The sequence below is a fragment of the Passer domesticus genome, chromosome 2 (assembly GCF_036417665.1).
Source record: "Passer domesticus isolate bPasDom1 chromosome 2, bPasDom1.hap1, whole genome shotgun sequence".
Taxonomy (NCBI): Eukaryota; Metazoa; Chordata; class Aves; order Passeriformes; family Passeridae; genus Passer; species Passer domesticus.
The window spans coordinates 69735865-69757326 of NC_087475.1; the positions used below are offsets into that span (position 1 = coordinate 69735865).

The following is a 21462-nucleotide window of genomic DNA, read 5'->3' on the forward strand; positions in this document are numbered from 1 at the left end:
AAAAGCAGTGAGGGGGCAAGCCTGGAGGCAGAGCGACACAGCATCCCCAAAGCAAAGAGAGCAGCTGTGGCTGCTGCTTGCTCTGCCGCTGCCATGCTGCCACGTGAAGGCAGCCGGGGCTGCTGCCAGGGCCCAGCTCCAGAGACACCCGAGCATCGCCTCCTCAGCAGCTTTCCCTGCAGCTCCCGCGGTGGGATCAGCGCTGCCGAGGGGCTGAGGCCGGCCCTGTGCGGCCTGCACGGCGCCCGCCACAGCCAGGGATCCCTGCTCCGCACGGAGCTGGGCCGGCTCCGGGCTCCCACCGAGCAGGGACAGCACAGCCTGCTGCCCCACACGGCCTGGCCACACGTCTCTGTTGGCTCTCGTCCTGCTGCCACAAGCGTGTGATCCCTTCCCAAGCGAGCCAGGGAAAATCTTGCAGTGGGTGCTTGGTGTGTCACAGCCTGCCTGAGCTCCATCTGGCCTGGAAGCTGGAGGAGGGGGAGCTTAGTCTGCAGCTCCCTGTGCAGTGCCAAGCTACCCAGAGACTCCATTGTTACCCTAAATGCCCTTTTTCTGGCAGCACAGCCAAGGGGGAACTGCTGAAACACGGGCATCTTTTATTTTTATGTTTTTTGTGGGGCATGATTGCCTTTCACTGTGTTGTGCATGGCAAACCAAAGGGTGTTTTCAGGGCTGCAGGGTGGCCTGGCAGGAGCACTTTGGGGTAGGCTCTGCAGTGAGGTGTCTGTCTGTCTGTCTGTGGAGCTGCCTGCAGCCATGTCTGGCATAGGAAGCCTTTGGCAGCACTGCCACAGCTTAGCTGGACCTGTGGAAGTCCAGCCCTGCTCACAGGTAATGGGGGCAGTAGAAGCCATGATGGTGGATGAGGAATCATCCTCCTGCCTTGGCTTTTGTCACTTGCCCTGCCTGGGGACATGCCTTGTGTCAGGGTGTGCAATCCAGCACAGGGCTTAGACCCCATCCCTGCCAGCTGCTAAAGCAGCTGGGATAGCACATGGCCCACATCCTGCAGTGAATCTGGAATGTAACAGTGCCTTGCTTGGGGCTGGGGATGGAGATTCCCCTCCTGCCTCACCAGACCAGCACTCACTTGGGTGTTCCCTGCACCTCCTCCCTGGCAGCAGCTCCAGTCCCAGAGCCTGGGCTGGCTTCTGCTGGTACAGCCTGAGGAGGGGGCCAGGGGGCCAAAAGCAGTACCCAGGGAAGGCACCACCTTCAAGGTTAGACACCTGCAGCCCCAGCCAGGCAGAGGCAGTGCTCAGCCTTGGGACACGGCAGTGGCGCTGGGCACAGTACCACTCCTCATCTCTCAGAGCCACTGGTTTGTCCCAGCCACATCCTGGCTCCGTGCCAGGAAAGTGGGGCCATCCCAGCACCCCCAGAGGTGCACAACCAGGAACACTTAGCCATGAGCATTTTAAGGAACAAGGGGCCAGATGGCCCCTTTTTCACAAGCTGCCTTTGCAGCTTTGAGGCTGTGCATGACAGACCCAGAGTTTCAATTTCTGCAGGTATTGAGCACCACCCCCCTCTAACACAGTCCAGAGCTCTGTCACCTGGTGAAATGCCACTCCAATGGATTATGGCTGTGGCAGTAGTGGGCTGATGTGCCCTCTGGCTGCCCCTCTGAACAGAGACACAAATTAAGCCATTTAGCAGGGACACAGTCTTCAGATCTGATAAGTGGCTAATTTTGCTTCCAGGGTGGTGTGGCAGGTTGCACAGAGACAGAGGTGGTGTGCTTGTCCCTTGCCTCAGCTAAACATGCAAACACTAGCAACTAGATAATCTTGGGTGCTCAGTGTAGCCCTGAGGCATTCCTTATTTGCTTTGCAGCAGCAAACATTCATGTCTGACAAGAAAATCTTTCTTTTGATAGTTTTTTCTTTCTTTCTTTTATTTTATTTTTTTTTTTTTTTTTGCAGCAAACCTTCAACTTTTCTGAAGGGCCTTGGAAAAGCTCATCCTAACATCTGAGGTTTCACCTACCACCCACCATGCATGTCAGTGGTGGGAACACTGGGTAGTTGGGGTTGGCACATACTGGAAGTGTGCTTTCACTTTTTGTCTGCCAGGAAAATATCCCAGACCCTGGAAATACCTCTTGCCAACAAGGGAACAGTGTTAGATAGATGCTGAGCACAAAGAAATCATCAATCTTCCTCTAAAGGAGGAAGGCTCAAGTTGTACCTGGGTGATGGGAAGCACTGCCCCACACAAGCCTCAGAGGGTGTCATGGGCATCCCTTTGTGCAGAGACATCTCATCAGTTTGATGCAAAGGCCAAGCTAATTGCCAGCCTGCCACAAAACCAAGAAACCGAAATATTCACTCTGTGGTCTGCTCTGGCTTCCCTCAGGCTGCCTTGGAGCATCTGTGACACTTGCATTCCCCACTGAAATGCTGATTTGTTTCTGTCAGGCACCCAGAGTTGGTTCCTTGGTGTCAAGCTGACTCGTAGGTCACTGCTAAATTTGGTGTAGGACACGATGGCACAATGCATGGTGGGGCCAGGGTGACACCACCCTGCTGAGGCTGCGTGTGTGGCGCAGAGCCTGCGGCACCTTCCTGCAGAGGAAAGGAGAGTTCTGGAAGGTAAAATGCATTGAGAGGACAAAAAACAGCTGAGAAAAGCAGCCTGAGACCCTTAAGGATCTGTCTGTGCTCCTGGCATCTCCTGGCTCCTGGGTATCCTGTGCCAAAACAAATCCCAGATGAATGCTTGGTGGACTCTTACCTCCACTGGGGGAGTAGTTGGAAAGTAAATTGGTGAGTCTACCAGGGGGAGAGGAGGCATGCTGTGGTCTGTCCCCTCACAGCACAGAGCCACTGCTCCCTCAAGGTTCCTCCTCTCTGTCATCCAGCTTACAGCCATTGCCCCCAGCATTTTCCTGACTCACCTTCCCAAACCACCTCCTCCAGCCCCACTCGTGCAGAGCTGCAGGGTGAGGGCACGCACTGAGCAGAGGTGTGATGCTAATAACAAGGTGTAGGGTAACATAAACAGGAAATCCTGCCACAAGATACTTCCACAAGCACTTAATCAGGCTTTCAGAGGAAACCATCATCCCAAAGAGATGGAGCAACCCTATATCCTCTTATAATGCCAGGTGGGAATCCTGCTGCCAGGATGACAGAGTACTGTGCCTGGTCCAGCTGCCTTGCCTTTGGCAGCTGTAACCTCCTGAAAGCAAATGTGAGAGGGAGTCAGATGCCTGGCAAATCCAAAAGAGAAAGGTTGACTTGCCAAAATTATTTTGTCTATTCAAGGCAGAGTAATAAATGCTAGTCTGAGTAGTGTCTACTATTAATGGACATGTTCCAAAGTGGTAGGAGATGTGATAAAAAAAAATTGCTTCCATTTTAATAACTAATTAAACAGCCTAACTTAGCCAGGGACCACTGCTGTGGAACTGAATCCAAAACCTAAAAGAAATAGCGGTAGCTGTAGCCCGGAGCCTTAGCAGTGAATGAGTGACAGAGCAAAAACATCTGTCCCTTTGAAGAAGGTCAGAAAAGGCTGATAGTCCTCTTCCAAATGGAGAAAAACCTGTCCAGACTGGGAAAAAAACCTGTTCCCATTAGACCTGTGCCCCCCAGTCCTCGAGAAGCCGGCCAGGGCAGTGGCAGATGCTGTGTCTGCTGCTGTGCTTGGGGCATAGGGCTGCACGTGGGCTGCAGTGGTCCAGGCTAGCGCAGAGCCTGGGCAGTGCTCGGCTGCCACAAGAGTGGCTGCTGTGCCCAGCCTGGCCCTGGCCCTTCCTGTGGTGTTGCTGCTCTATTAAATCATCTGCTGGGCTGACAGCTCCCCAGGGTCCTCATGGCTTTGCCTGCAAAGCTGGCTTAATTCCTGGCCTTGAAGCGGGCTGGGAACACAGCATGCATGGGGATTTGCAGTTCTCAGCACGTTTATCAGGGAAAACCTTTTCCATGAAAGTTAGGGTCAGCCCACAGCCTCCCCCATGATATTATGCTTGTGTAAGCGATCGTGTTCACCTGGGTTTCCTGATGTTGCACTGATGCCAGCTTTTTATCTGCTCTCCTCAGCACAGAGGGCATTCTGCCTTACCTTGGGGGCTGTTTTAACTGGATTTGTACAAACCTGGTCATCTGGGTTGCCTTTGCCCTGGTGCTGTGTTTGGCTGAGGTAGGCCAGTAAGGCAAAAAACTACTCCAGAGAGGAAGCAAGATGCCCATGCAAGATGCCCAGGGAAGAAGGCTGGAAGCCCAGAGTGTGGTGCCACATGCTGGGATGCACCACTGGACCAGGGGGTCCCTACAGCAGCAGCCACTGAGAACATGAGTAGAGACCTCACCCCACCTGGATTTGCATCCAGAATTGTGCAGCCAAATCAGGTGGGAAAAAATTTCCTCAACAGCTGCATTTGAAGAAAAATATTTTTGTTTTTTCCTCTGAGAGGTTCTCCAGACAAATCTGGAAGAATCCAGAGAGCATGAGTTGGACACAGTTTATGCTTAAAACAGGCAGTCACCTCTGCAGTGATGGTGTCTTATTTCTCCCTGTGGGCATGGCTGCCAGGCAGAACAATAAATCTTTCACATGGAAGTACATGACATGGACCTAAATTCACATTCCTTTCTGCAGCCCTTTCAGTGGCACACCAGCAACTGCTTATCTGAGCACAGAGCCTTTCCAGGCTGCTGACACCTGCCTGCCTTGGGTCACACTTGTTCCTTCTACTTTGGGATGAGGCAGAGAGAGAGCAAGAGGCTCTTCCTGTGGGAGGCTGCACTGGTTTATTTATCAGAGGAGGCCATTCTGCATGCCACAGTGGCTGAACTGCACCTGTCTCCAGGAGGGATTTGTGGTGTGTGTTTGACCTGCAGATGCACCTGGAACGGCCCCAGCACAGCCCTGCTGCTAAGGATTGTAGAATTATAGAAGCACAGACTGGTTTGTGTTGAAAGGGACCTTGGAGGTCACCTTGTTCACATCCAACCCCCCTGCATGGACAGGGACCCTTTCCACTAGACCAGATTGCTCAGATCTCCATCCACCCTGGCCTTAAACACTTACTGGGTTGTGTTACACCCACAGCTTCTCTGGGCAACCTGTTCCAGTGCCTCACCACCCTCACAGTAAAGAATTTTTTCATCATATCTAATCCAAACCTACACTCTTTCAGTTTGATGATGGAAAGCAATTGAGTGCTGGGAGTGGCATGTACATATTTATTCCAAAATAATCCACTACATGGCAGTTGTGGTGTTTTGGGCCCTTGGAGCTGGAATTTGTTCAGCCTCCTCTTCTCCTGACCTCCAGGCTGCCAGGATAATGGCTTCTATCCTCTTATCTCAGCTGATGCTATCACTGTTCCTCCCATGCCCGCAGACACATGTCATGTGGTAAAATCTCCCTCTGGGGGAAGCTGCTGTGCCAGCCTGGCTGCCAGTGAGCCTGGTGTGATCCTTCATTTCAAATCAGGGTGGAAAGGGGTCAGGAATAAATGCTTCTCTACTTTTTAAAGTATCTTTCATCCAGAAAAGCCAGTACAGTATCCTGCCCTATGAACCGTATATGAGAGCTGGCAAAGGAATATTACAGCTGAAACCCCTCTTAGCACAAAGCACAATGCTGGCCTTTGTGAAAACTGAATTGTTCCTACTTCCAGTGTGAGTTTGGGCAAGCCCCTCTCTCTGGCACCACTCCGGGCTAAGGGCACAAGGGCAGGTGTGTCCTTGTCATTAGGGGTTTTCCTCTTCCCAGCATCTGTCTTTTGCTGAGTGGGGACAGACTGATTCTGTGGAAACCACTTGGGAAGCTGGTCACTGGACTGCTGCCTGACACCCAAGTCACTGCCTGTTCTGCCACAGAAACAGTCCCTGATCCTAAGCAGGTGTGTCTGTGTGCCCACAAACACACCCTCACATGTGCACTCCTTCTCTGGTGGCACTGAGGTTGCTTTTTCCTCACACACTGGTATTTTGCTGAGCTCAAATGTCCCTGGCAGAGGGACCCTGAGCAGCATCATGTCTGAGGGACCCAGGGCTGCTTGTCAGAGCTGAAGTGGGAGGAGCAGTGGTTTGCCATTCTGCTGGATGATGAGATGAGTCATTTGGGCCCTTCCACTCTCTTTACCATCAAAAATAAGGTGGTAAGTAAGCGTTGTAATACCAGGCTTAAAATACAACTCTGCAGTTAAAAAAGGAATCAGAATATGCTGAGTTAGAAGAAAAGCACAAGGATCATTGAAGTAAACCCTTAGCCCTGCACAGCATCATCCCCAAGAGTCACACCACATGTCTGAGAGCACTGTCTAAACACTTTGTAGATTCTGCCAGGCTGGTGCTGTGACCACTTCCCTGGACAGCCTGTTCCAATGCCCAACCAGCCTCTGGGTGATGAACTTTTTTCTAATATCCAACCTAAACCTCCTGTGGCACAGCTTCAGGCCATTCCAGGCCCTGTCAATGGTCACCACAGAGAAGAGATCAGTGTTTGTCCCTCCTTTTTCCCTCACAAGGAGGTTGTAACTGCAGTGAGGTCTCTCCTCAGTCTCCTCCAGGCTGAGCACACCAAGTGACCTCAGCCACTCCTTATCTGGCTTCCCCTCAAGACCCTTCCCCATCTTCATTGCTCTGCTTTTGATGCTTTACAGTAGTTTAATATCTTTTTCATATTGCAGTGATCAAAACTTCACACAGAATTCAAGGTGAGATGAGGACAGGTTTGCTAAATATACTTTTTACTACTGTTTCCCTGTGTGCCATAATTGCTCTGTGTGTATGTCTGTGGCAAACAGGCAAAAAATGGAAATATAGCGCAGGTTCCCTGAGCACTCTGTTTAAGGGAGGAGTGGGGGGAAAGGTGGGCAAAGTGTGGATGATGCTCAGGTTTCTCTCCTGTTCATCACTTTGGGGGTGTCCTTACCTTGGGCATGGATTTATTCTCAATTTGACACAAAAGGAAAAACAGTAAAAGAGAAAGAATGGGAGTGTGTATGAATGGTCTGCTTTTCACAGCACATGTCCCTCGGCACAGAGGCTGGAGGCAAACCCCACCATTCTGAAGAGCTCAGGACCAGGGGCCACCTCTAAGCTGCCCTCTTTGCAACACGAGACTGTCATTGAGCAGCTGCCAGGGCCTTGGATGTGGAGATGGCAGTGCCCTGTGTGCCTCCCACCCACCTGTGCCCAGGCAGGGCTGCCGGGTGAGGAGAGGAAACGCTCTGCTCCCCACCCAGCCGTGACTCACAGGGCACCTGCTCTGCTGAGCTGCTGAAACCATTTCCACATGCACGGCTACCTGACCCATTCCTTGGGCAGGTGTCCCCTTGGCACGCGCTGCAGTGACCCCCGAAGAGCATCCTGCCTGGCATGGCACAGTGGCTTGTGGACCGTTGCGATGCTCCTCCTAATGCCACGTGCCAGTCCTTGCCCCTGAGCTCCATGGGAATGCTCTGCCACCGGCCATGAGACAGCACCGCCTGCATGGCACAGAAACAAGGCGTGGGTGTTGCAGAGATAGGTCTTGATTTGCCCTGAAAACTACCCCTCTGAGTTCCTGACCATCCTTTGACCTGCCCAGACAATCATGATGCTATTTTTGCCTCATCAGGATCTGTGCTGCCATGCCATATGAGTACAGCTTGCCACTGTGATAGCTCTCTTCCTTCCTAATCTCTCGTCACTGTTGTTGGTCATGTGCAAGAGAGTGACTCCTTTCCTGTGACAGAAGAGTGTCATGCCTAAAGGATTACTTGCAGGCAACCCACAGGAGATTCATCTTGGCAGCCACAGGTTACTTTGTTTTACACAGTGTTCCTTAAACCCACTGTTTTGTCTTTCTAGCATCACATGAAAGAGACTTCCAGGTTCCCTTTTAGTTTCCTCTGCTACTCTTCTGCAGGTTTGGTGCCTAAAATCCTGTGGGAGTTTGCAGGAGCTGAGCACTGCTTTGGAGAAGCAGCAGAGACAAGCCAGTGGGAGCTGCCACAAGAGCAGTTTGAGCTTTCACAGAAGCTGTAGGCTCCAAGGGGATATGCCTAAGTGTCCGTGGCTCCAGTTGCTACCTCAGGTGGTCTGTGGGCTGTCTGGCTGTGATCATCATCCCAAAAGCTGTGAGTGAAGCACCCCTGGCATGGGACAGGCGAACTCACCATGCCATCTGCAATTTTCATGGAGATCCACGATGTGGGATCTATTGGGACGTGGTTCTGGGGTTCAGTCACCTCAACCTCCTTGTCACTTTAAGCCCCAGTTTACTCCCAGGCCTGTCCCTTTCACATGGTGCCATGGTGGTAAGGAGCTGCTGGCATTTATGCCGTGCCTGTGCCGACACCTTCAGCGTGGCTGCTGGAGCACGTGGTGTTGGGAGAATCTCTCTTGGTGGAACAGAAAGGGCCCCCTGGGTTTGTGCTTGGCAGGGGGCTGAGTGGAGCTCTGGAGCTGTTTCCATCAAACCAGAACTTCCAGAGTCCCCTGATACAAAAAGTTTATCTGGAATAAACACACTGTGCTGGTGGGAAGCTGTTATTTGAAAGCTGGCATGTTCTCTCTGTGTCTCATCAGGGATTGCCTATTCCCCTGTGGCTGGTGCAACCCTGTGCCACCTCCTGGGCCAGTTCAACAGAAATGAACCCATGTATGTGCCTCTGTCTAACCCGAGTCAGACATGCCCAAATGGGTGATTTGTCTCAGTTTAATGATGATGGAGCTGCAGGGTGGAATTGCCCGCCTGGGGGAGAGCACCTTATGCCTGCAAAATAGCGTATGCTCTGCTTGAGAAACCCTTGGGTTTCTAAAGAGATTACAGCAGCCACAAACACCCCTTCCTAAAGAATTCGGTGGTCAGTAGCCTTTGGGTGGAAGAGAGAGAATTTAATCTGAATCAGATACCTGAGAGATTTCAAGAAAGGAGTGGGAAAGACTGCTGTGAGTGGAATTTCCACCCAGTGCAGGCAGCCCAAGGACCTGGGGCACAAAAAAGCACCAGGGGAGTTTTCAGCAAAGCAGTGGGAATAAAACAGCTGCTTTGCAGGGAGCTGTGCCCCTGGCTCTCCTGGCAAAAGGCCTCATGGAGGGTGGGTGTGAGGCCTTTTATCTGCAATACCATTGTAGTGATAAGGCTCTGGTTCTTGAGAATACCAGAGATCAAGTGTGGAAATCAAACGAGGGCTTTAAAAAGAGGGCTTTATTTCAAGATGAAGGAAATAAAATGGCCACCCCGCCACCCTGAGGGAGCTTTAGCAGCTTTTAAAAAGGCAGCTCCAGCTCTCCACTTTCACACAGCAAAGCAAAATCCGTATTTGATTTGTGTGCATTAAGGGGGCAGAAGAGTCCTGTGTGAATTTGAAAACTCATAAGGCGAAAAAAAAAAGAGAAATCTTATGCTAGGTTTAGAATAAACAATGTTTAGCTGTGTTTTGCAGCTTGTGTTTTTCTCAGGCATAACCATCAGCAGACTCATCAGACTGAATCATTTCAGAGCTGTGCTTAAGCCTGCTGCTTTATTCTTTATTGCCATCAGAACAGAAACAACTGTTTCTCTTTACCCTTCTTTTTAATTTTCTCATCCTTTTTTAAATGTGTACAATAGAATTGCAGAGTCACAGGATGATTTCAGGGAGAAGGAACCCAAGCCACGGCTAGCTCCAAAGCTAGACCAGGTCCTCAGGACTCTGGTTATGAGTTTTTCCAGGGATGGAGATCCCAACTCCTCACTGGGCAATCTGTGCCAGTATTTGACCAACCTCATGGCAAGACACTTTCAATAAACCAGATTTTCCCTTGTCACAATGTGTGACCATCTACTTGGTCCTTTCAGTGTGCATCTCTGGGAAGAGCCTGCCTCTCTCTTCTCTATAATTCCCTTTAGGCAATGGACAACAGCACCAACTCCCCACCACATAGACAGCATTAGGACTCCCTGCTATCACAGTCTCCAAGATGCAACCCCATGGGTACTGAGTACAGGGGAATTCTCATTTCCCTCCATGTCCTGCATATTCGCTTGCTGATGTGGCCCCATGGGTGGCCAGCCCTCACCCCCCACTTAGCAGAGCTCTAAACAAGAAATGATGTGTTAGTCACAGAGTTTGGAGGGAAAATACCATCACTGAGAGAGTTCATTAAATATTTGACTTCTCAAGAAGCTTAAAACCTGTATTTGCTTAGAATAAAACTAAGAGCATGGCTTGAGAAATGAGGAGGAAGGAATGGGATATAATCTTGCAAAAATATTCAGCCTCAGAGAAAAGTATGGACAAATATTCATTGGAAGTGTTAAACAAGTTCAGGTCCCATTCCAGTCAAGGATCTCCAAAGGCTTAAGTGGAAAAAACCTAGCCAATCCACTAGGATGGGCAGTGTTAGACCTTTATGCTTTCCCCCAAAGTTCAGGTTCCTGCCCCATGGACCAGCAGAGGAGCCAGCCTGGGAAGGGGTGATGCTCACCAGCATCCTGAGATGGATAGCTCTGGAAAGAGGTGGAGGGCAGGAGGTGGGGAGAAACATGGTACTGCTGGGACAGTAGTCTCTTGGAGAGCTTCCCCCATGCTTAACCCCTCATTTTGGGAGCTAAAAGCCCTGTTGTGCAAAGCACTTTGAACAACTCTCTCCTTCAAACTACTCCACTGATTGCCACCTTCACAGCACTGTTGGAAACACTGCTGGAAACCCGGCTGGGCCAGGGCAGCTGTGGCTGGGGCAGGTGCAGCCTCTACAGCAGCTGGTGGATGTCCCAGCCAGTTAGTTCAAAAACTTTACCCTTTTTGCCCTTTGCTCCTTCCTCAAGATGCAACAAACTCATGCCCACTGATGTGGCTTCTTGCTGGTGGCTGATGTCCCATTCATTCTGCTCTTCCATCACAGCTTGGACCAAAACTGCAGAGAAGGAATCAGGGAAAGCTGGCCACATTTTGAGACCTGCTTTGTTACGTAAAAATATGAATGTGGCAAAACCTGCACTTTGTGTCCCCACCTTCCCTTGCTCATTGAATACCTCAAGTCACCCCAAACATGTACATGCTCACTAAGTCACTGCAGTGACTTCTGACCACTGCTCCTTCACCTACAGGGGGAATGTAGCTGCTTTGATGCCATGTGCTGTGCGAGGCACAGTGTGACTCATGCCTGGCTGCCCTCTAGTAAAGACATCAAAAGTCCCTGGGAGGGTAATTCTGTGCTGGCCCTCCAATTCCCCTGCCTTACTCTCAGGGTGCCAGACAGATTTCCAGCACTGTTTGCAGGCTGCTGGTTTGAGGTGGATGCTGTTAAGACAGCTCCTGGATGTACCTGTGTGGTTGCCAAACTGCACATGGTTGCCATAGAGATGTAGGACACGTAGATCTGACTGATAATCTTCTTTTTTCCCCACCCTTTCTTTCTTTTTGCATTAAGTAAAGGGAACTGCATAGCTAGACATGCCTCTGAGGAGCTGCACTGAGAAATCTTGGCAGTCAAGTGGTGGTTTCAGATACTGAAGCTGCAAGCAGCTATGTGTTTTCTGGCAGACAAGGGTAATGCTCAGGGAGCAGCCCTGCTCCAGGATGGGTGGTGGACAGAAGCTGGAGAAAGCTTCAGCTCTGCTGAGACTGCTGCACAAGGTGGGAGTGAGCTCAGACCCTGGTTTTGTTATGCACCATCTCTCCACTCCCAAAATATATGATCTCATAACAGCAGAAATATCCTTTCCTAATTAATAATCCATCTTTGTGTCCACAAAGGTCTGTCAGCTATTTCTGCCAACAAATACTGTTTGCACTTTACAGCATGCTAGGGTGTGATCTTTGTCTATATAAACTTGATTTGCTCCTGTAGATCCTGGATAAAAACAATATAAGGCCTCATTCACTCCAGAATTACCAACTGCTTGGCTGCTGGCACATGCCCCAGTGCTACTGATTTTTGAGCAATCCTGCTAGTGTAACTCTTGTTGCAGTTGTGTTTATAACACGCTGTCTCCTTTTGCTTTGGAAGAGCAAGATCAAGGCACAAAAAATCACACAGCAAAGAAATACTTGTCCAGGCATTTTATCAAAGACCATAACAGAAGCATTTAAGGAAGTGTTGAAGTGTTAGGAATTTAAAGAAGCAGGGCTTCCCACCAGAGCTAGAATTACCTCCTCTTTTGGTTGCACAATGTCCTCCTAAAATGGAGCCTCCACCAAACCTTGTGATTGCTGCAGTGTGAGCCCAGCCTAAACATCCAAGACGAGGAAGGCCTTTTCCATTTTGGAAACTTTGCTTTTTCCCAAAGAAGCCACCCTTTACTCACCATAGGGAGTCCTCCCCCATGTGAGCACTGCCATTAATGTCAGAGGAAATGAGTGCATGCCCAGCAGCATGGGGCAGTCTTGTACAACCAGGCCTAAATATAAACCCGACATAAAAGATAAAGTCTCCAGTAAATAAAATTGTGATAGCTTGGGGCCTCAGCCAGCTCATGTTAATGTTAGGGGGTGTTGGCTCTCCTGGCTTCCCTTCAAATCAAATGCATTCAGCACATGGCTGAAACAGAGGGGTTTTTTTTTCTGATTTGAAAGCATTCTTGAAACAGTCCCTGTTAACCGGTGTTTCAAAAGTGCTGTGACATGAGACAATGAGAATTATGGATATTCCTCGTGCTCAGCAGCCAGGATTCTCTCCCTCCCTGCACAGCAGTCAGGACATTTCCTGCAGCAGCCTGCTGCCTGCCAGCTGGTGGGATGCTCGTGGATGGGCACCACAGACACACCAGCGTGCTGGGCCCCATCAGAGGGCAGACATTCGGGTTAATTACCTCCCTGAGAGCCAGACTTCCAGAGCGTATAATTCAACACAAATTAAATTGCTCATCAACAGGTAAGCAGCTGGTCCGCTGGATTTGCTAAGAGTCATAGTTGGTGCTTTCCTATGCCTGTGTTTTGTTCTTTGACACATTCCAAAATTTAAGGTCAAGATGGGAAGCAATGATCCATCCATGCTGCATGCCAAAACCTGCCTTCAGACTCCAGCCTCATAATGTCTTCAAATGGCTTTGTGTTGGAGGGTTCAACTACACACCATGTGTAAGATTGCTCTGGCACATCCCTTTTCTGACACTCCTCCAGAAGGAGACATGCCTTCACAGACAGATTTTTGGGCAACCCAGCTGCTGGTCTGGCACAAGATGTGCATTTTTGCAATACAAATGTGTGCAGTGATGATGCTTGAGCTTTCTTGCGTGGCACTTGAAGGGTGTAAACCGACTTGAATTTATACTTGAAGGGTATAAACCAGCAGCAGCAACAGATGGATCTAATACTGGAGATGCTGTGGGCCTCTGAGGATGTGTTGGTGCTCTCACCTGCCACTGGTGACTGCAGGAGATACCTCACACCTTGTGAGACATAGGGAAATGTCCAGCCTCTCAAAAAAAATACCCCAACATTAAAACAATGCATCAGTTTGCATCCTGAGCTCCAGAGGGTCTGCAGGACCTTTTGCACTGGTTTCAGCGAGAGAAATATCACCCTGCAGGGTGGTGGTTTGCAGAAAGCAGCCTGGCTTGCCCACACATACAGGCAGAGTTTCAAAGGCGATGGGGATCAAAGGAAAAGGCTTCAGACAAAGCCACAGCACAGAGTACTAGGCATGTTAATAATTTAGGAACCATCAAATGTAAGAAGAGTCAAAGGCAGGCACTGAAGGAGTCACGGGGCATTAGCAGTGAGTGCATCCCAAGGCAGGAGACAGGCACCAATGCAGGGCAAAGGGCTCCCGCTGCCCGGCTTCCCCTGCTGGCTCACCGAGGGAGGTGACAGACTACCCTCCCTCTCCGGAGGGCCTGGAAGCAGGACACGTTCAGACTTGTGTGTCTGTGGGAATAAAAACCTCTGGTTTTGCTGGCTGTGTGTGCAGAGCCTTTGGAAAGTGGTGAGTGCACAGAAGATGGCCAGCTGCCATTCATCCTGTGCACGAGTGGCCTGAACCTGAGTATGTTGAGAGTACCCAGCTGGTAAAATGAATATTTTGGGTGATAGTTAAAAATTGTTAATTAATATTATTAAGGGGATGGATTTTGTCTTTGGAAATAAAAAATTCCAAAAATTTTTAATCAAACTTTAGTTACCATGTGCCACAAATCTTCCTTAAACTGAAAGTAATGAACTTCAGCATGAATAGTGTTCTTAGGTGACTAATGGGATATTGAAAAACTCACTTGGTGATTTTTAGGGATGAGCAAGAGACGGTGTAAAGAGAGAGCCTGTCAGAAAAGTGCTTGTAATCCTTCAGTGCTGGCTGCATGAAGAGATGAAAATGGGAACCTGAAATGGAGCTCCTTTATAAACCCATCTCACAATATTAAGGCATAAATTTTAGAGCTAGCCCACATAATGGCTTTCAGTTTCAAGTCACAGGTAGGATCCATTTTTAATGGTACTATTTTTGCTGTGGTGCTTCTGACAAATGGTCAGAGAAATGTCAGTCTTGGCAGTCCATAAAATTAGCAACATCTCCCTAATAAAGTTAAAGACAGGAGCCACTTTCTGAACCTGTAGGGGCCAGAGCAGCCCTGAGTGCAGCACAGCTCAGGCTCTGCAGTGCTGCAGGGATGGCTCTCTGGGGCAAAACAGAGTCTTTCGAGGTCCTTGTGACACAGCCCTTGCTCTTACCAGGTGTGGGCATGCACAGCTCCCCTGGGCAGCCTGTACCAGTGTCTCACCACTCTCACAGTAAAGAATCTCTTCCTCATCTCCAATCTAAACTCACCCTCCCTCAGTTTAAGACTGTTACCTCTAATCCTGGCCCTGGTAAAAAGCTTCTTTTCATTATTCCTATAAATACACTTTTAGTACTGAAAGACCACAATTAGGTCTTTCTAGAGCCTCGCCTCCTCCAGGCTGCACAACCCCCACTCTCTCAGCCTTTCTTTGGCTATTCCACCCTTCTGATCATTTTTGTGGCCCTACTCTGGCCCCACTCAAATAGGTCCATGTATTTCCTGTATTGGGGGTCTCAGAGCTGGATGCAGCACTCCAGGTAGGGTCTCACCAGAGACGAGTAGAAGGGAAGAATCCTCTCCCTCCCCGGCTGCCCACGCTGCTTTGGCTGCAGCCCAGGGTATAGTTGGCTTTCAGGGCTGCAACCATACATTGCTGGGTCATGTCCAGTTTCCATCCACCAGTGTCCTCAAGTCCTCTGCAGGGCTGTACTTGACGCATTCATCCCCCAGCCTGTGTCGATACCAGAGGTTGTCCGAACCCCGGTGCAGCACCTTGTATTTGGTCTTGTTGAACCTCCTGGCAGTCCCACTGGTGCACTCTTCAAGCCTGTCCGGGTCCCTCTGGATGGCATCCCTTCCCTCCAACATATCAACCACACAGTTCAGCTTGGTGGTCTGCAAACTCACTGAGGGTGCACTCAATCCCACTGTCAGTGTCACCGATGAAGATACTAAATATTACTGGTCCCAGCATTGACCCTTGAGGGACACCTCTCTTTACTGGTCTCCATCTGGACATAACTATAACTTGCTGGACAGAGCCATCCAGCCAATTCCTTATCCATCTAATGGTCCATACAGTATCTCTCCTACTTAGTGTCAAGAATGATGAAGGATTGCACCAAAGGCCTTAGAGAAGTCCAGGTACAGCCCCTGCTCTGAGCTGCAAATCTTGCACAGTGGGAATATGCCATGAGTCGGGGGCTGAGCCCAGGGGGCCAGCAGCCTGCACAGTGTGCCCTGCATCACCATGCCAGGCACAGGATCAGCCTCCAGGAAAGAGGAGCAGGCTGGGGGCGAGGGGGGAAAATGCTCACTCACACCTAACCTTGACAGGCCTTTTTGTTTAGGAGTTCCTTAAGGTTTGTTCCTACACCCACACTTATGTATATATGCCAACTTATATAGATTTCAAATCCAAAGTTAAAGTGCAAAGGCTTTTAAAAGCAGTAAAGTATTTAAAGGGTCCTACTAGGAGAGATGCTGGTGTGGAAGAAGAGAGAAATAAAGCTTTGCTCTGGCTGGGGGAGCAAAAATATAAAAGACCTGCTGTGGGGAAGCCTGGAGTCATCTTTTCGTCCATTTCCAGACTTTGTTACTGCACACAAATTGTGGTCAGTGTCTGTGAAATGGGCTCAGTCAGCCCCTTTCCCACCATGGGCCCTAATGTCCTCTGCTCACAGGCTGCCTCTCACTGCACAGCACAGTGGCAATCCTGCCACCTCACACTACCAATATAAAAATAACATGAAATAACAGAAAATTAAATTTGGGTCAGTGGCTACTGATTGGCAGTGAATGGAAGGGGTTCAATTTCAGAGAGGGCTGGCATCAGGTAATACAGCCCAGAGCTGGTGCTTCAGGAAGTATTCACTACAAAATGTGGGGTTTTTCTTCTCTTTTCTTTTTCTCTGCATCTTTTTTATTGATCTGTGAAAGGAGAGCGCTGCAGATGCAATATCTGAGAGCTGGTGATATCCTCATGCCTTTGTCTGCAGCTCTTTTCTCTGTAATTGTTTCTGGCTTCCTCTGTACTGTACCTTGGGCTTTTCCTGGAAGGCCTTTTAGCCATCTGAAATTAAAGGTTCTTCTTCATCAGCCCTTACCCGAGCTTCTTGCTTCCATTACTAACCAGCAATTTTCTTAGCACCCTGCATCAATTCAGTTTTTCCATCAGAATTCAGGTGTTCCATCTGGAAAAAGCCACCAGTGGGGAGGCTGTCACCTCTTTTTTTGACCCCAGCCCTCCTCCTTCTCCTCAGCCAGCACATGGGACACTGGCTCGGTTTCCATATCCTCCTTCAGCACAAGGAGCTGGAGTGATGTTGCACACTTGCATTTCTCTTTTTCCGGTGGTGAACTAGCACAGCTCCCCTTAGATTTCCATTTTTCTGGGGAAATGGGTGGGTGTCTGTGTATGAGTACCTGTGTGCTCCAAGCTGAAGGAGGGAAAGCCTTGCCCTGCCTCTCACACCCTGTCCCCTCCTCTGTGCCGGCGGTGTGGCCCCGTGACAGATGGCTGCCCAGTTTGCAGCAGTGCTCAAGCCCGGAGGCATTTCCCAGGCAGAGTGGTAACCGGACACAGAGATTAGCTCTGGCTCCTCTCCATGTTTAAATGAACTTCCCCTAATTAGGGAAATTGCCCGTGCTTACACTTCAGACAGATCCTCCCTGGAATTATATGCATAAACTCCTCGTGCACTGCTGCACACAAGCCCAGTGTGGGGTGAGGATTATCCCAAGCCCTGGCCAATCCCACCTTTGCTGTGGTGGCCACATCACTGCCAGGCTTTATGCCCTTTTACCCCCTCTTTGCTCTCTGTGCTCACTTTGCTCATGTCTCATCCCCTCTTCAGCTGGAGATGTGCAGGTTCCTCTTCCCCCATCTCTCAGAGGTTACCCTAACACCACCAAAGCCAAAACCCCACATCTAAATTTTATTATTCACCAACCCCCGCTCAAATCCCTACATGGCCAGCTCATTAAACTTCCTCCCTTTGATAAGCATGTACAATTTTTAGGAGAGCTTAAGGAAGGACAGCTTTAGGATTCTCTGTATGTTCATATTATATTGCCACATTTTTTGCTCAAAACAGACTTTTTGTATATGGCAAAGACAGTGCTGCGAGACAAATTAAGTCTGGGGAAAAAGAAGGAAGAAAACCAAACAAATTAAGCTTGTTAAGCTTTACAGAAAACCATTGCAAGGCTGAAGCAGGACTTAAAAGCTGGGGTTTTCAAAGGGCCCTGAGGGAAGCAGCCCTGGGACTGACACTGAATTTAATTTGCTCTGTGCTGAAGGAGGCAGCTTTGGAGAAATGCCCATATGCATACTGATTCCTTCAACAGACACTTTACCAGGTTTAGCAAAAATTAGGAGCTCCAGAGCAGTCGGAGAATCCTCACGATGAATAGAGGAAAGGGTCCCTCTGGCTTAGTGAGGCCTTCACAGAGCACCATGGCTTTTCTTTTAACAGAGACATTACTTTTTCTTAGGAGATGTAATGAGAATTTATCCGTGTACACAGACAAGAGAAAACATTTTCAAACTGGAAAAAAAAAACACCCCAAGCCTCCACAAATTGCAGATAAAACCTGTGTAAGAGCAGGAAATAAATTTTCTGTTAATAATCCTTAAGGTTAACAGATTCACAAGAGTCAGTCAGTGAGAACAGTGCCCAGCTCTGACACCTGCCCTCCAAAGCACTTTTTATTTTGTGTCATTTTTTAATTGAATGGATTTCTCTTTTTCTGTTCTTTGTATTGCAGGCAATGCTTTGGATGGCATAAAGAGGCACTGAGCCAGAACGAGCTGGAATTGAAAGAGATCTGGGGGAAAAGTGGAGCTTGCCTGGCTTGAGGATATTTCTTTTCAATGTGGAAAGAGACCAACCAAATAGGCAGAGTTCCCTACGAAGGAAAAGTCACCAAAACCTAATTCAAGTCCTGGCTTCAAAGCCTGGTTCCTTATCTAAATGGCAGGACTTGTCATCACAAGTACAGTCGCACAGAGAGAAATAGAATAATAAGAGTGAAAATGTATTTAGTGCTTTTAATACAATGTTGTCAATCTGATTTATTTCATCTTGAATTCCAGTATCTGGAGCTTTTGTTAAGGACCAAGAGGCTGCAGTTGCACAGCTTTAGCAGCATTGCAACTTTTTGTTACATCATCTTCTTTCTCTCTTCTGTGTGAAAGAAGAAAGCTTCAAACTCCAAGTCCTGAAGATCAGGCTTCAAAGAGCTTATGAAAGATGTTTAGTTTCTGTTTAAAGCCTCAGTGTTTACAAGCAGGATGAAGATTTTAGAGGTAACCAGGTGAGCATCTGGGACTGGTCAGCATGAGACATGCACCATAACCAAAAATAAAACTAAATAAAAGAAGTTGCCACATACATGATTGTTTTTTTTCCAAACAGCAGGATTTAATGTCAACTTCATCATGGGAAGGAAATGGACAGATACTGACAGTTGGATATCCTACCTCTACTTAGATTTGCCCCAAAAGCAAGGTGATACTGAATGTGTTGGGTGAGACTCTTAAACCTGATAATAAGGTTTGACCTCCATGCAGGAAGAGAGGGAGTGTGGCATCTGTCCAGCCTCAGGCAGATCTTTGTGACTCCCCCGATACCCAGATAATGTTTTGGATGCTGCATATCACCCACAGAATCTCTCTGGGTACTGATGTCTCTCTGCAACCAGGCAGGGCTTGTGACCTGCCACACAAGGGCTTTGTTTTCCCCTGGAGTACTTTTGCCTGTGTTTGCCCTGTGATTGGATCTTTGATTGGTGGCAGAACTTAATTTCTTTCTAAATTTGCCTGGGAACTAATCCAGTTCTTCCAAGCGCCAGCTATTTGCAAAGAAGTAACGACGTCCTGGGCTGGAGTAACTGTGGGGCCAGCGATTAGCTGGGCAGCCCTCCCTGCTGCCTGGCAGGGCCCCCAGAGGGCACAGCTTTGTAATGTCAACACACTCGGTACACTTCTCAGAGCCACCGAGCAAACATGTGCCCAGAGCGTGCCGCAGGTAGGCTGGCTGGCCAAGGGCTGCTCCTCCTTCCGCAGCGGTGTTTAGCGAGTACATGCTTTTGTTTAAACAGGAAAACACATTAAGAGGCACTTCATCCTTGAGTGTTCCTGTCTCTGCTGCCTGCATTCCTGGCTGGGGTGTTTAAAGCACATTAAGTGCAATGTGCTCGTGGGACCCTCTGATTAAAATACCAGGAGCCAAGAGCTCTGGAGTAATCAGCATGACTCCTTAACGGAGAAAAGACCAGTTCTATTCAGTTTTTTATCAGTGTTTCCTTTTCTTTAGGTTTCATGGCCTCTGTCTGATGGTCTGTATGCTTCCCTTAGAGTTCCCAGTGGCCACAGCGATGGGACATAAGATAAAATCCACAGTCACAATTTTCAAGTGTGACCTCTGCTCTTGGGGTTTGGTTTCTTTAACTTGCACAGTATGAAAGTTTCCTTCCGCCTCAGCTGAACTTCTGTGTTTCTTGTGCCGCCAGGATTAGTGCCCAGTCACTGAGCCAATGCTCTCCCTGTGTCTGTTTTCCTGTGCTAACCATGGACAGGATGGCTTACAGAAGAGGATGATGCTGCATGAGGTGAATTTCAGCTGAGGTTGCTCTATTTTCAGATGCCCAGGTTGAGGGGGGTCACGGTATTTGGCCTCTGTGACAGAGCTCAGCAACAAATCTGGTGCTATTAAAGTGTGAATTGAGCAAAGTCACTAATCACCCAGCCAGTCCCTCCTCCTGGTTACATCTGTAGTGTAAAAGCTGGTTCTATTCTCTTCTGTTCAATGGGGTAATACAGATTTACAGCAGTGCAAGTCTTGCCCAAATGTGAAAATTTACAGATGTAGTTGTTCCAGAAGAATTGCACCTAAAACAGTCCTTGATTATTACTCCAAAACTAAGCACAAAATTATGTTCTTCCATGATATCATGGAGTGGATACTTTGGCTGAATGCAAGAAGGTGTCTCCTTACTGAATCTGGGTCCCCAAACAGCAGATCCAGGGTTCCACAAGCCTTCTGGACTGCAGAGATGACAGCAGAGCTGCTTGCTGTGACCTGCTGTGCATGTCCTGGGAAGGGGTTCAGTCTACTCCACCTTCATATCCAGAAGACTCCCTGCCACGAGCCCAGTGATCACTGATGGCCCTGGACTCACTTTGCACCAAGAAAAACTCTTCCAAGAGCTCCCACTGTGACAGGCATGGAGAAGGTCTCACCCAATACCCTCTGAGTTTAGCACTGGGGATGAGACACAGATCTTATCTGTATAAAATTTTAAAAGAAGAAACAAGTAAAGAAAACGCAACCACTGATTCTTTTTAACATCTTTTTCCTCTCTTCTCATGAACTGGGATAATTTTCTCAAAGAATAAGGTTTTCCCACCTCCATCTGATAATCTTTCACTCAGACCAAGACACTTCTTACCTGCAATCATGGTTTGTTTTTTTTTTTTGTAGCAATCAAACAAATCCCTGCAGTACAAAAGGGAGGTTATTTTACCTCCTTGTCAGTAAATAAGGTTGTTGAAGTGGGTTTCCATTGGATGCACTACAGCAAGCACTGAGGTTAACAACTGCTTTTGTTGGTCCTTCAGCTTCTTCCCAGCAGGCTGGGTTGCAGTTGTCAGAGCCCTCCTGCTGAACCAGTCCAAGGCTGATCTGGTTCCTTGTGGGACACCAGGGACACAGCAGTTTAAGAGACTTGCCAGAAACCTAAGGTGTGTCTCAACACTTCTCCCAAATGATCACAACACACAAGGTATATTGAACTAAAATCAGGGGAAAAAAGGGCACAGACCTGGAGCCAATGCCAATATTCACACCAAAATAAATAGATGGAGTACCTTAACAGAGTTTGTTCTGGAGCAGATGTAGAACAATTTGCTAAGTTAATTTCCAAGAGGACATAAAGCTGATCAAAACCGCCCATTTTTACATATACTTGGGAGATGTGTAGGGAAATGCTTTGGAAATGAGGAAAGCTCTATTTGCTTGTCCTGGAAAG

The 21462-nt window shown here is 48.6% G+C and overlaps 1 long non-coding RNA gene across 2 annotated transcripts; it reads left to right on the plus strand.

Moving 5' to 3' along the window:
• Positions 1-309: 309 nt before the first annotated feature.
• On the plus strand, positions 310-19481 carry LOC135294183 (uncharacterized). 2 transcript variants are annotated; one of them, XR_010356349.1, is made up of 5 exons: positions 310-834; positions 7582-7763; positions 7873-8040; positions 18199-18747; positions 18849-19481. It is a non-coding gene; the product is annotated as an uncharacterized LOC135294183 (long non-coding RNA). The 2 variants fall into 2 exon arrangements; XR_010356348.1 differs by lacking the exon at positions 310-834 and adding an exon at positions 1944-6118.
• Positions 19482-21462: the final 1981 nt, after the last annotated feature.